The following is a 14405-nucleotide window of genomic DNA, read 5'->3' on the forward strand; positions in this document are numbered from 1 at the left end:
CTTGCTCTGCTAACAGAGCTCTAATTCTGCAGTCGTCGCAGACGAGTGAGGCTTTTCTTTCTGTGGACACACAAAACTCCAAATTTCATCTGGAGCTGCTGATTTAGTGGTGTTTTAAAATGAAATGGTTTATTTAGTTGTTGCAATATGAGCCTGATTCTAAGTAACAGGTTTCTTTAAAGATTTACTACGTGTTTTAGTCATAGACTTTCAAACACAAGAAGTTTAATATTACTCAGATATATTCTAGTCACTAAGAGTTTATGTAAGCGCAATGTAAAGAATTGTCTAATTATATTTATGACTGTTGGAAATTCTGTCTTGTTACTTGAGAAATTTGTTGAAGAATGATCACAATGTTGCAGGGTTGTCTTGCTGAAACATGCAGTGCAAAGGAGCCAAATGCAATCAAAAGTCTTTGGGAACTGGGGAGTGGCACCAAAACTGGAAGAAGTAGTGGTGGGGAAAGGAGGGGGGAAAAAAAAGTTAATGCGCTGGATTAAGGAGTGAATTGCAGTGTGATTATGCGAACTATTCAATGATACTTTTTTTGGGTCTAATTTATTAATGTTTACAAAAACTTAGCCAATTCTTTGGCCACACTTACACTTATAAATATTCATTTTTTAAAGTGTTTCAACTATTCTTTATAGAATATAATATAAATTAATGAGCTGCATACAGTGTGATTTGAAACTTTAGCAAGAAAGCTGTTAATTTCAACTTCTGTTGAAAAACACTGTGTGCAGAGATCGTTAAACAATGGTGGTAGCGCTGGTAGGCACCAAGTATGAAGTTATTTGCAGCTGTGGGTTTACAAACTGGCTCTGCGATCAATAAGTGCTAATATTTTTACTTGAGTTTAATCACAGGGCTGTAGGAAAGGTCGGTCTGGAAGGGACCTTAGAGGGTCTCTAGTCCAGCCTTGCTCTGAAAGCAGGGTGACCTGTGTGGCCACAGCAGGCTCCCAAAATGTGAATGATCGCCTGTAACCTGCCACATGCCTTCCCCCAACATTTTCACCTCTCTTGCCCCTGTGCAGCCCCTGTCGCTCGCACTGGGGGTTAAAAGAACCCTCGGCCCTTGGGGGACATGGGGATTTTGGGGTCTGCAACACCTCTTGTTGGAGGTGTAGCTTCTGTAGCTTTATGCGCACCCAGGCTGTCCCCTACAACCCACTAATGGGGTGTGCGCACACACACACACACACACAGCCAGGAGGGTCAGCCTGTGGTCTGTACCCATGGTGTCCGACTGGAAGCAGGCCCTGCCCAGCCTAGGCAGGGGTGGTGATGGCAGAGGGACAGCGCCTGGCAGTGTCAAACCAGGTTTTGCCTGCTGCTTAGTGTGTGAACTCTGGTGGGCTATGTACTGCAGGAGGGAGACACCCGAGTCATCCCATTTTTTAATTCTTCTTAAAAGATCTACTGATTTAAACAATTTATTTTGCTATATTTCAATTTAAATTAGACATTAACTTCAGTGACGTGAGATGTGGTGGAACCCTGTCCCCAGTGGAATTGGCAGAAACCTGTAAGCTATAACCGTCTTGCTTTCGCTAAGACCTTCCTTTGAATTGACTAATGTAGAAACACAGCTCTCTCTGAACAAAGATGTAGCTCAGGAGGATTGACTGAAATGCTTCCTTGAGCATTTGGCCTCTGTAAAATCTCTTAAACTAAGAACTAGTGTGTACGGTGCTTGAAAGTAAGTTTCAATCTGTGGTTTATCTGGACACAGAAGATACCCAGATTCATGATTTTGGCAGTATGTCCGGTTTTACCCCTTGCCATGACTCGATGTGATTACCATGATCCTGCATCCTAACGAAGAAAAATTAGATGATTTCCTTTAAACTTTCACCGAGTTAGAATTATGCAGTGAGGGAAGCAACCTAATAGACTCCAACGATATATTTCCTATTTACAGCTAATTCCAAGTGAAGAAGAAGACTGTTACAAATTCAGTGTTCCATTCTGTGGTATCTGGTACTCATGTTCACCTATCTTCTGATGGCATGAACAGAAGTTGTGTGTGTAGTAGTTATTCTTCAGATAGCTAAATTCTTTTAGGAACTTTGGCCAGTAAGCTACGATCTGTGAATGAGAAGCTGTCTCTGCCACTCACTAAGTGAGCGTGGTGCTCTGATCCTCATCACATGAAGTTTCACAGCTCTCTAGGACAGATCATGAGTTCAAAGCACAGAAAAAAATTACCAACTGTCAGATTTGTTTAGGCAGCTGCAGCTTCCAGAGTTGTGAATGAAATGCTGAATTTAGCAGTATGTAAAGCAGATAACGTGACTTAAACAACTTTTTCTATAAGCTGTCATCAAATCACATCAGTCACAGCTTCTGGATAAGAAACTGTGGTAAATCTCAGGTCTTGTTTCTTTTCCTCTTTACTTGCTTCCTTATGTTATATTTAACAGTTTTCTTCTTTCTTTTTTAATGCTCATTGCTATTCAAAAAGCTAAAAACAAAAAACCAAGCTGGCAGTGCATTTCATGTGCCTTAAAGATGTGCTTAACAAGTGCTGTTTTCTGTTTATTTGCGATGTTTGAGCTGTTGACAGAGCAAGACAGTCACTTTAGAAAACATTATGACATTGTGGCTGTAGAAAAGCTTGCGCATGAGATCCATGAACATGCCTAAATGCCTCTGTGCGTTCAAATGTTAGCAGTCAGTCTTAGTTTCTTAATGTTATGCAGTGTTGAGGATAAGACTTTCATTTCACAGCCCTATAAGATTCTTAATTTTGCCTCTTAATCCTTGTTCTTCCATACAAACTTCTTCCTTCGCATTGGCTTGTGGCAGAAAGGCTCTGTTTGAGCCTTCGCCCACACTGCAAACTGCTGGCTTCACTGAATATCTGGTTTCTGCTGCTTCTTGTAGTAGGTTATTTTGCCAGTAAATGGTAGGCAGCACAGTACATTAAGCACTTCAAAGTAGTATCAGCATTTCTTTTTAATCACAATGGTGCTCTGTTTTATTCTAAACCTTGGTGCTTAATGCTGAATTTAATTGCAGTTCAAGCAGATGCGTTTATGTACATCTACTGATACAAATAATCAGTCTGACATGATGTGCATGCTCACGAGCAGCAGTTGTGTGCAGGCAAGTGGTTCTTGGCCTTAGCTATGGGACAAAGCTGCAAGTTAAATTGTCTTTAATGCTATGGTCAGTATTTAATTGAGCATATTCAAACACATATTTTACATGTTTCAGTAGCTTACTACAGTTACTAGGTTTCACTGAAAACACTCTCACTAGGAGTGGTTAGAGCTTTTATTATCCCATTAAATGACATACATATATATATATACACTGAAATTATATTTGGCTGTAAAACTATATTCCTATTAAAAATGACATCTTCTTTTGCAGTGACCCGTATGTGAAACTTTCCTTGTATGTAGCAGATGAGAACAGAGAACTTGCTCTTGTGCAGACAAAAACTATTAAAAAGGTATGTATATATTAATTTTTTATTCCATTGTTTTAGAAATATTAAGAATATTGGAAGAGAATTCTATAACATAATATGACACTTATTTAAATTATTACATTCATGTATAGCAACTGAATAATGTATTATTTTTTTTCAAACCAAAATAATTGCATGCGTTTTCAGCGTGCGTGATCTGTTGACAGAATCTAACATGTTGGCTCTTATTCTCTAAAGCTTGGCTTATCAAATCTTGTTACATCATTCACTGTTTCTTTTATGAAAGTCATACTTTAATGAAAGACATAGCTGAAATTAAAGATCTAAGGAATTCTGCTTTAATTATCATTGATTTCACTTTTAGCAAAAATGATCCTTCTTTAATGTTTCCTTTCGAAATTTCCATTTTCAAAATGTTTTCCTAATATGGGAATTTAAAATAGCCAAATAACAGAAGATATGCTGTAAGAAAAACCTGGAAATGCACTGAAAATAATTTTGTTTTCATTATTAATTAGAACCAAAATTAAATTTTATTTGGTTTCTTATTTTCATTCTTATTTTCATTTCACCCCAAAGCAAAATTCCACTAGGGAATATTTATCGGGGCCCTAAGATTTTAAAAGGATGATATTTTTTTTGAAAAAAATCATTATTTTTTTAACATTTGCTGGTAGTTGATGGCAGAGAGGAAAAAATTCATAACCCATATGAAAAGTAAGGGAAAAAGAGTAAGTTGTCACTTTTATGAAGGTATTTAGAATCAACAGTGATTCAATCAAAATAATTGCAAAACAGAGCAGTGAGGAAAATTTTGTTATTGAAAACACAAAATAGCATGGTGCTGTTCTAAAATCAGAACATTAGGTGTCATGAGAAACCTGATGTGAAATCCTGGAAGCATGGAGGATTCAAGGAGAACTTTTCACAGGACCCAGGGCATGTTTGATGTAGGCAAGTAAAAGTAATTTTTAAAAGATGTTGATCACATCCAGTGCTTTATTCATTTTCTGATTCCATTTTTAAAATTAATTTAATATTTTAATTTTTTTAATCCTTACTAGAATAACATTGCCCTTATTTCAAAAGCTGTTGCTGCTATAGAAGCATGATTACTAAAGACACAGCATATTCGGCTCCTACACGTTTGGTGTAATGGCTACAGTGCAAAAAGTTGGGAGAGGTTGAAATGAGAGCATTAGATTGGGAATGAGGTTGTGACATTACTGTGGATCTGAAGTGATACTTGCCAGCTTTGGAGAGAAAGGAGAGTAAGAAAGCTTCTGAGAAGACCACCATAAATAAAATAAAATGTTGTAAGGATGGGAAAATACTGCCATTGATTGTATCACGGAAGAGACAAACTCAGTGCTGCCCTAGGAAGGAAGAGAAAAAGGACAGCGTTTGCACAGCAACCCAACTGTAGACAGGGGTGAGGAAGAGGTGATGATGATGATGATGTATTTCTGGGATTGCATCTGCTCTTTTTTTCACTGTTTTTGTAACTGTCACTTAAAGCTTGGGCTTTCTCAGTCATTTCCATAATAGTAATATTAACTCATCTATTGGAAAGTTCTGGTAAGTCATTTCTGTTTTGAATTGTTAAATTTCATCTCAAGACTTCTGCCCTCAAAGCAGTATTTTTTATATGCAATTTGCAATCTCTGTTTATTTCATAAATAGCAAATATCATTATTATATCTTGATTTTGAATTAAAATCATTGATTTTCATCAGTATTTTTCGTTAATCTCAGGAGTGGTTCTGAAAGACACTGCCAGTTATTTCCTTCAGCTCTGTAACTTTTAATATGAGGCCATCTAACCCTTCGCTAGTTTCTTGTTTTTCTACTCCTTTTTGTCTTCCTCAGTTTAACAGGTAGCTTTCTGTGTGGCACTGCCTTGCAGGAGTGCCTGCAAGAGAGCAGAAGTTTCCCCTTTTTATTCTTCTTTCCCGTTACCTGGGCAGTTGTCTGACACGTGTCCTCCTGTCCGGCTGGACCCAGCCTTAGGAGGGGCTCACTTACAGCCAAGGGATTCAATGCAATTGTTTCCTTACTCTGAAAAAATGAAGTTATCAGGAAAATTTCAGATTGATCTGGCATGATCTAGCTATGTTGAGTTTCTGAGGCTTTTGGTTTTGATTTACCTCCCTCCACACATTCAGTTATTCCAACTGCAAGATTTGATTAATGCCTCGTGTTTGCTTTTGGAGCCGTGTTTTGAGTGGCCTGTTAGAAATGCTCTCCTTCCTGCAGTAGAAAAAGCTGTATTTTTTCTTTGCCTTCTTATGATCTTGTTAGATGCTCAGTATGTTTTTTTAAATTCCTGCTACTAGGCTTGTGATTTCATGTGTCAATTCTTTTAAAAGTCTGGATGAAGATTATCCAGCTTCCTCAATTTGACTCTGCTGAGCTCTGAAGACTTCACTTCTACATCAGTTGTTACAACTTCTATCTTCATACTGATCCCTCTTAGTCATTCTGCCTTTCCCATATGTAATGTTAAATGTAATTTCCCATATCTAAATGTTCTTAGTCTCCCTATTGAGCTTCATTGCTTGGTAGCATCATTTCTGTCTGTGTTCTCGTTTCATTTATATAGTTGAAAAACCCTCTTTGTGTTTGTTCTAATATCCTGTGGAAGATCTAACTCAGCTTGACTCTTGGCAGTTCTTTATCTGTACAATACTTGCCCTTTTTAGGATGTAGCTCTTTTTGCTGATGAGTCTTTTTGTTGTTGTTTCCCTGCTAATGTCCTTTATGAAGTAATTCATGCATTTATTTCTGGAGCCTTTCTTTACGAGTGTTTTTCTCCTTTGCTAAGATTCTAGTGTTTGTACTTTCTGACTTGACCTACTAATTGTTTAACTTGTGAAAGTGGAAGAAATTTCTACCACTTACAGGGTAGTGTACGTAAACTTTTGGTAGTTTGTACACACCAAAAATTGTGCTGCTTAATACATTGAATGTTTCCTGAAATTTGTAATTGTGGTTAAGCAACATTTAAAATTATTGATGGACAGTTGTGCCCTCAAATTTAGTATGAGACTGTTAAATTACATGGAACCACTCTTGCCAATAACAGCCACATTTGATGAATACAACTATTTAAAAAGTAACTTTTTTTTCTTATTGCTTCATGTTTTTTTTTTACTGAATACATATGTACTCTTTAAGGCAAAAGAGGTGAAAATGTCTTTCTGCCCCCAACTCCTAGCCCCCCTACCCTTTTCCTACACTCATTTTACTCTTTTCATCTACTCTTTCCAGCAGTCTCTTCTTTCATGAAATATTTTCCTGCTCTGTCATAAGACTATTCAGGGTAAGCAGGTAGAAGTTTTCTGAGAGTGCAACTGTTGACTGGCTACGTAGCTGTTTATATAGGTTTAGAGTTCCATCTTTTTTATAGTCTTACTTCCTTTTGTCCTCCTTTTTTCCCCTGAATTTTCTGGAACAGAGTTTGCAAATTTCTGACTCTGATTTCATTGCTAACTAGTTCCATGTCTGCTGGGTTGGGATTGAGCCCCAGTTTGGGTGGGAAGAAGCCGCTGTGATGACAGGAGTGCATGGGGTGCTGCAGTGTGGCCCCTCTGCTTCCCTTTGGTGGGGAGCTGCGGTGTGGGGAGCCCCCATGCCCTGGCCACCCCACATCTAACGGATCGATGTCCCGGGGTCAGATGAACAGCCCCCAGGCCTCACTCTGCTCTAACAAAATGTTGGTGGGTGAAGAGCCAATTTTTAGTGTCAGCTCTTCTGGTAAATCTCTGCTATGTGAGAGAATGAGGGAATGATTTGGCATGAAAACAAAACCATTGGACATATCAGACTTGGTTTTAAACTTATCCAAATTTGAATTGCCCAAATTATTAATGTTTGTAGTTCTAATATCTCTTTTTATCAGTTTTTTATTTTATGCTTGAGCTCCCTTCAGATTGCAATCTATGTGCATATTCATTCTGTATGTTTTATTCAGGTTATTAAAACAAAATTCAAATCCTCCATAGGCTTGAGGGAGATTAGGAAGAGTATCATACCTATTCAAAGGAAATAACAATTCCTTTTGTTCTTTTTTTGTTGTTATTTTTCTGTTTGATATACAGTGTAAATCTTGTCCTTATTTTTGTAGCCCAAAAATTGTCCCTGTGTTTAAAAAAATACATATATTTTTTTTTCATCTGGGTTTAAATGAATCTCAAGAATGAAATGGCTCCAGGTTTTATTTCTATAGGTTCTCAGTGACTTGCCTTTTACTCATAGAATCCTATTTATACTTAACATCTATTTTAGGATCATCTGACTCAAATATCCTCCCACATTTGGTTTACTCACTAGAGAATTTCTAAATAATTTGGTGGCAACTTTTTTATAGCATGCTGTTTTCTCCTTTCTTTTTTTTCCTAGAAAATTGTCACTTGCATGCACGTATAGATGATTACAAAATGGCAAACCTAAAGAAATTTTAGTATGTAAATACGTTTATTTCTTTTACAGACACTGAATCCAAAATGGAATGAAGAATTTTATTTTAGAGTAAGTTTCCTTTTACTTGCAATCATTATTATGACATGTACAATTAATCATGTAGCTTTTTGTAAGGTTGAGAAGAAGCTTATTTTTTATTTGTTGTTTATATGTTTACATTAAAAACTGCATGTCCTGGTGTCATTGCTCTTTTGCTTATGTAGTGATGGAATGATCAACAGAAATTGGCATAAAGTTCATTAGAAATGGACTGTTTCCCAATTTGAGATTTTATTGAGAGTAAGTTTTGAGTTAATTAATCTGACAAATAAAAAGTTCTTTTTACTTGAAAATGTATTTTTAGCAGAACATGTTTGCTGTGGTTTTAAAATGTTAATGCAGTGGTAAATAATCAAGAGTTATTTCCAAAAGCTGTATGAAATTTAAGTTATCATGGCAAAAAATAATAAAATAATAATAAAAATAATAAAAAATAATAAAATACAAATGCAAGAGCAAATACAAAAGCAAGACAGAAAAAGTCATTTCTCTTGGCCTTTATGTTACTTGCCAAAAAGGTCAAAACATGTTCAAGTTATTTCTGTAGTTCCGTTTTGGAATATTTGTAGATCTTGCTTAAAATGAAAACCAAGTTATAGCTATAACGGAATGGTTTTTATCAGAAAAAAATAATTTAAAATAGTTGACATTGCTAAAGAAGGGGTTAAAATACTGATTATCAAAACCAACATAATATAAATGAGAGGGACAATAGCAGCTGTGTTATTTAATTGCTGAAAATACTTTTCCAAAGAAGAATGACTTAATTTAAGTGCAGCTGTAGCTTTTACAAAAGAAGATGAGGTAGAATTGCAGTGGTTTTTAAAATTTAATCTTAAGCAGCTGCTTGAGAAAAGATGTCATTGTAGTTTGTTAAATACGGGTATCATATTGAACATTGTTTATAGAATCTTAGCAATTGGCTGTCTTGCTAATAGGATCTTTCAGAAAGATAGTTGCCACCAATATAACTGTTAATACACGGGGTTTTGAGGCTTAAGTGGAATTTTTATTTTTAAATGTGTTCCAAATAGGTTTTCTAGGTTTTACAGCTGGGTAATACATATGTAAAACCATCTTTATCTAATGAAATACTTTGATTTTTATGCTGTGCTCCAAAGGGAAAATATGGGCTCACACTTCTTAAAGTTCTGCAGAGTCCATAGGAGCTGCCTTTACAGTAAATTACATCCGGGCCTAAGGTTTTCTATTTCCATCCCACTGATGTTTGCCCACCTCTCGTCACAGAGGTGGCTCTGCCCTGGGGCAGCTTAGGCTGCCTGCCTATAAAAGTGCAGAGCCATTTCAATACTGTAATTTCCCTAGAAAGTCATTACCCCAGTGAGAGAGTGTTTTGTATTGAAGTGTTTAAATGTCTTTGCCTTCAGCATAGAGGACAAATTATATACATAGAGAGAGAGATTTCCATCCTGCCCATTGCACAGAAGAGGGAAGGTAAAGAAAGTTTTAGGCTGTTTATCTATTTGAAGACATTTCAGATCTCCCAGATTCCATCCCGACTGCATATGGGACTCAGAAATGGATGACCTCTCCTCTGTAAGCCCATCTCTGTGAATACTGGTCTCATAAACACACTAACTTAGAAGACAGACTGCAAGGAACAAATTCATGTGCTTTAAAGTAAAATGTATTTTCTTGGGATTGACCAAGCTTGTTATGTGTATTTGTGTTTATAATTTTAACTGATATTATTCAGGCTAGTCTTTCTAATTATATGCTTTTCCTAGGAAAAGAGAATACACAAAGCTGCCACAAGTAGCGTTGCTTAAACTACAGATTTAGTTCATAAAAGCTCAGTTAAAACACCTTGAAAATCACAGAATCCTAAAATCCTGAACAGTAGTGTGGATATAGAAAATAATGCATACCCTTTTTTGTGTGTTACAATTCTCTGATTTTCTCAAAACTGGGAAGTCCATTGCCACCCCCACAGAATTATCAGCCCATTGTGGAATATTGTTTCTAAATTTTTTTAATTAAAGATGTTGGTCATGGTGAAATCTGGCTTACAAAGGCTTTCTAAAAAAAAAAAAAAAAAAGTCAAATATTTGATCAAATACTATAGAACTTTTTTCTTGTTTAATAGTAACTGTTTTGTCTTCTAGCTAGAGTTTTTTGTTTGTTTTCCTTGTACATGTTGGTAATCTTTCTGCTTAAATTTACTTCAATGTAAATAATTTTCTGAGGGTATATTTGCTGTTTTCAAGAGCTGGAGAGACTTCTGTTGGGTTTCCCACAGGCTTGTGTGGTACATGGGCTAGAAATGGTGAGTGATGGACAGTGCAAGATGTAGATCATCGTGGAATTCTGAAACAAATACAGTAAAACTCTTGTTCCCTACAGTTTAGTTGAGCTTTGCAGCTGTAGAACAAAAAAAATCTGGGCACTCTGATAGTCTGTCCAGCTGGAGACTTGTTCCCAAAACACAGCACTTGTGTGACAGGCCACCTTTCCTGACACTACAGCAGCTTGGCTAGTGTGCGGGAGGCCACTGAAGCTGCCCCACTAGACTTTCTGAGGGTGACATGGGAGTGAAGCAGCCTGCTTTGCCAGGGTCTGGCATTGAACACAGCAAGTGAGAGCTTTTAGTGTTACCTGCTGGATTAGTTCTAGTTGCAGCAGGGTTTACAAAGTGGTCTAGTGCTCCAGTTTAAGTAAAACTGAAGCTTTACACAAACCCCGCTAGCCCTGTTCTGCTTGCCCTGGTTTAATCACTGTATGAACGGGTACCCATGTATTGTTACCATCAAGCTCCTGAACCTAATGTGATGTTGTTTGAATTTTCTCATAGGTGAACCCAACCAATCATCGTCTCCTGTTTGAAGTGTTTGATGAAAACAGATTGGTGAGTGCTTCTTGGTTGTGTTTTACTAAACACAAGGCTCTGTGTAATGCACCTGATGACAATACAGCACATCTTAAAGGTGGTTTTTGTCTGTTGTTTAAAAGTGTATTTAAAAAATGTAGCTAGAAGCACAAAAAGTATCTGGTTTTGGGGACTAATAGAGCATTAAACACAAAAGTAGTAACCTGTTGGATCAGACCAAAATGGTCCTCCATAACCCATTATTCTGACAGTAAAAACCTCATCATATTCTTCCTTAGGCATCTCCACTGCAAACCAATGAAGTCACAACCTTTTTAGTCACTTAGAAGGCAGCTGCTTCATCCCCTGTCATTTCAGTGTCTCTTTCCTGTACCTTTTAATATTTCTGCATCCGTTTTTGGGGTGTGATTGCTACAGCTGCATCATGTACTCAGGATGTGGGTGTAAGAAGGTTTAAGGTAATGGCAAAATAATGCTCTCTCTTGTGTTTTCAGTTCTCTGCCTCATAATGCCCTGCATATTGCTAGTGTTTTCAGTCTGCAGCTTAATTTGTCTGATGCGGTAGCTCTTCCAGAGAAGTCTTCCAACATCCTACTGCTTCTTGGTTTTTTGTGAACAAGTAAATAAGTTTTCCACACAGACATCCTTGGAATAAGTGGCAGTGTTGTTCTGAACATTCTGGGTTAATATCCCAGTACAGTGGTGTACTGGGTGAATGACTCCGGGGTTTTGTCTGCTGAGAACTGTAACACTGTCTCTTTGGCTTTGAGATCAGGTGTTAACGCTTTCTTGGTTGGGTGCAGTACAACCTCTACTAAACGTCTTTGCTTTGTGAAGATTAAGGTCAGTGTTGTGGAGATCCTTTTATTGAAAAAACTTCACTATGGAAACATCTGTCTTCAAAAAATATATTCTTTTCCTCTGTCTTCCCATTAAGTATAGAGCAAAGGAAAACATACAAGCTGTAATCTTGTGGGGGAAAAGAGGACTTCTAGCCAAAGGGTTATATCTTCCCATGGGAGGAAGGAAGTCGGTAAACTGTGATGATGTGTGTTTAGAGTGGGCTGAGTGTGAGAATATTTATTGGCATGTAATGACCAATTGCACTATTAAAACTGTCCTATGCCTTTTGAACTTAAAGGGTGTTCCCAGCCTTAAGGTCCTCTCCCGGTGCCAGCCGATGCAGACAGTATTGCAGCAGAGCTGCTGTACCTGTAACTGCGGCAGCGGGTGTGAGCCTGGGCTCGGCGTGTGCTGCTGTTACTGGGTGGCGTGTGTGTTGTTGCGGGGGGGCTGGAATATGCTTTGTGGGCAGGGAGGACAGAGCAAGAGGCTTGGCTGTGGCTTGGAGAGGGCAATGGCAGGCACGGGGATATCTGTGGGTGATGGTGACAGGGTGGCGATGCAGAAGAATATTCTATGCGCAGTGACAGCTGAGAAATGACAGTTTTGGTAGCCTCGATTCACATATATTGCTTAAGATTTTCAAGTCTCTGTATGCAGTACCGGCCTTACACTGGTGGGTTTGGTATTTCTTTGTTGTTGAAGCGTTTTCTGTTCGTTCTTCCTGTGCCCCTGCTGCTGACAGCCACCTGCCCTTAGGCTCATAACCTCCTTGCAGAGGCAGCAGCCTGGGCTTCAGGAGCCGTTGGTGCCTTTCAGAAGGTGTTCTGAGCTTGCAACAAAGCAAGTACATTGGGGTTTTTAGAGCAGTGTATTTCCATCAGGTTATGTTTACAGAGGGAGGAGACATAGAAACTGATTATTTTTGCTATACTCTGAAAAACTTATTGTCAATGTTTGCATGGATTTTATTGCAAGAACTTTTTTTCTTCTTCATGCTCCAAAATTATCAAATTATCCCAAAGCACTTTCTGTCTTCATAACGCGTCCTTTCCTTTTGGTCTCCCAAGCAAAGTAGAGAATAGATGATGCAAGCTTCATCTTCGGGAAAAGAGAGATTGTGTACTTGGATAATACATTTTATCTAAAAAATAAGATAAAATAATATCAGCACCTGTGCTTCCACAAAGCAGTGTACAATACTGTTGCACTGTAGAAGCTATTCATGTTTTTCTTCTTGTTGGCTCATAGTCCACTTAAAACAATAGAGGATTGTGCTGTCTGTTGGCAGTTTTATTGTTTTAAGCTTCCATTTCTCTTGTGATTGGTCATTTTATGTCTTTCAAAAACAAGCTGCTTGCAAACAGAGGTTTAAGTGTCTGTCTAGAGTATTGACCCTCCACCTACAAATTTTCAGAGCTGTTGTCAAAACTTGGGCTTTCAATTTCTCCCAGGGAGCAAATGTCCATGTATTGAAATGAAGCTACGCTTCTTGCTAAACAGAGTTTCTTTTCCAGTATGTGCTACAAGTGCTATTGGGAGCACACTTCAAGTGTGAGTATCCTCAGACCGCTGAGTTTCTGCGTTGCAATAGAGCTGATTTAGGCTGTTTGGTTTGGTTTACATTTTGATGTGTCCTGTCTGTTCGTCTTCTGAGGTCTTTTGGCTCTCGGAGAGCGTAACTGTATTCTGCGCTGGCAGTCACACTCGTGGTAATATTCTAACTTTCTCACTGGAGGCTGGCCAGCAATGGGCAGAGTTTCTCTACGGTGTTTTAGACAAATCAGTACAAAACGACATGCAACACCCGTCTCTGGTTTTCCCTCGTCTTTACTGCCCGGTAAAACTGAAAAAGAAATTTTGTCTCCTGCCATCTTGCACGTTTCTGCGGCTTTTATTGTGTGAGAAATCTTTGCCATATGTACGATTGCTTGCTTTGTTGTAATTTTTAATTCTTAGAAGGGACTGCTCGGGGTAATGTAGGTTATGTTGTGTTCATACGGACAATGTAAAAGTTGTGGCTTTTTAAAGGCAAGAAGTTTGTTGCTTAATCATGTTATGAGCACAGTTAAAACTGAAAGCATAACCTTGTTATATTTATTCGTGTTCTGCCATGATAGCCTAATGCTGTAACACACACCAAAATGTTAAGCGTGAAATAATGTTTCTCATTTGCATGTGGAGTTGACTTAAACTTTTAACACTAACTCGAAGTGGTTTTGTTGTAGTTAAGTTTTGGTGTGTGTGCTTTATACAAATGTGCCTTGTGAGTACGCTGTGGTTTAGATTTATAGCAGTGCCGAGTGTGTTCGCTGCCTTAGTCAGCTGTGAGAGCTCTCCCGCTGGGGCCGCTCCTCTCTGATGGAAAAGGAGCAGCTGGGAAGGTGCCGTTTCAGGCTCTTGCTGGCATTAAAAAAAAAAAAAAAAAAGAAAAAAAAACAGAAATGACAGCTAACCTCCTGGTTTGCCACAGGAAGGAATTTGGCTGCCCTTTAAAATCTTCCTTCTCAATCAGCCTTCATTTTTTCTAATATCCTTCGTGCCTCTTATTCTGGGAGAGTGATTGTCTCTCCGGGAGGCTTGCCTTGAAATGTCTCCCTGGAAAACGAACCTGGAACGGAGCACTGTGGACTAGTTGGTTGAGGGAGCTGGTATTAGCAGTTTGTCAGAGCTAGACATAAATCCCTCTTTCCCCCTCATAATCATTTTCCTCCCCTATCTTTCAGTTTACCTGTTTATTTTGATG

At 38.2% G+C, this 14405-nt stretch overlaps 1 protein-coding gene across 3 annotated transcripts in view; it reads left to right on the forward strand.

The window, feature by feature from the left end:
* The window catches only part of NEDD4L (neural precursor cell expressed, developmentally down-regulated 4-like, E3 ubiquitin protein ligase), a 101635-nt gene that overhangs the window by 20950 nt on the left and 66280 nt on the right, over window positions 1-14405 (forward strand). For all 3 annotated transcript variants that reach the window (XM_014939769.1, XM_014939771.1, XM_014939770.1), the window contains exons 2-4: window positions 3387-3468; window positions 7939-7977; window positions 10781-10834. The gene's annotated coding sequence lies outside the window, so the exon portion shown is untranslated. The remainder of the gene's footprint in view (window positions 1-3386; window positions 3469-7938; window positions 7978-10780; window positions 10835-14405) is intronic.

This window comes from Calidris pugnax, unplaced genomic scaffold (assembly GCF_001431845.1).
Source record: "Calidris pugnax isolate Ruff unplaced genomic scaffold, ASM143184v1 scaffold79, whole genome shotgun sequence".
NCBI lineage: Eukaryota > Metazoa > Chordata > Aves > Charadriiformes > Scolopacidae > Calidris > Calidris pugnax.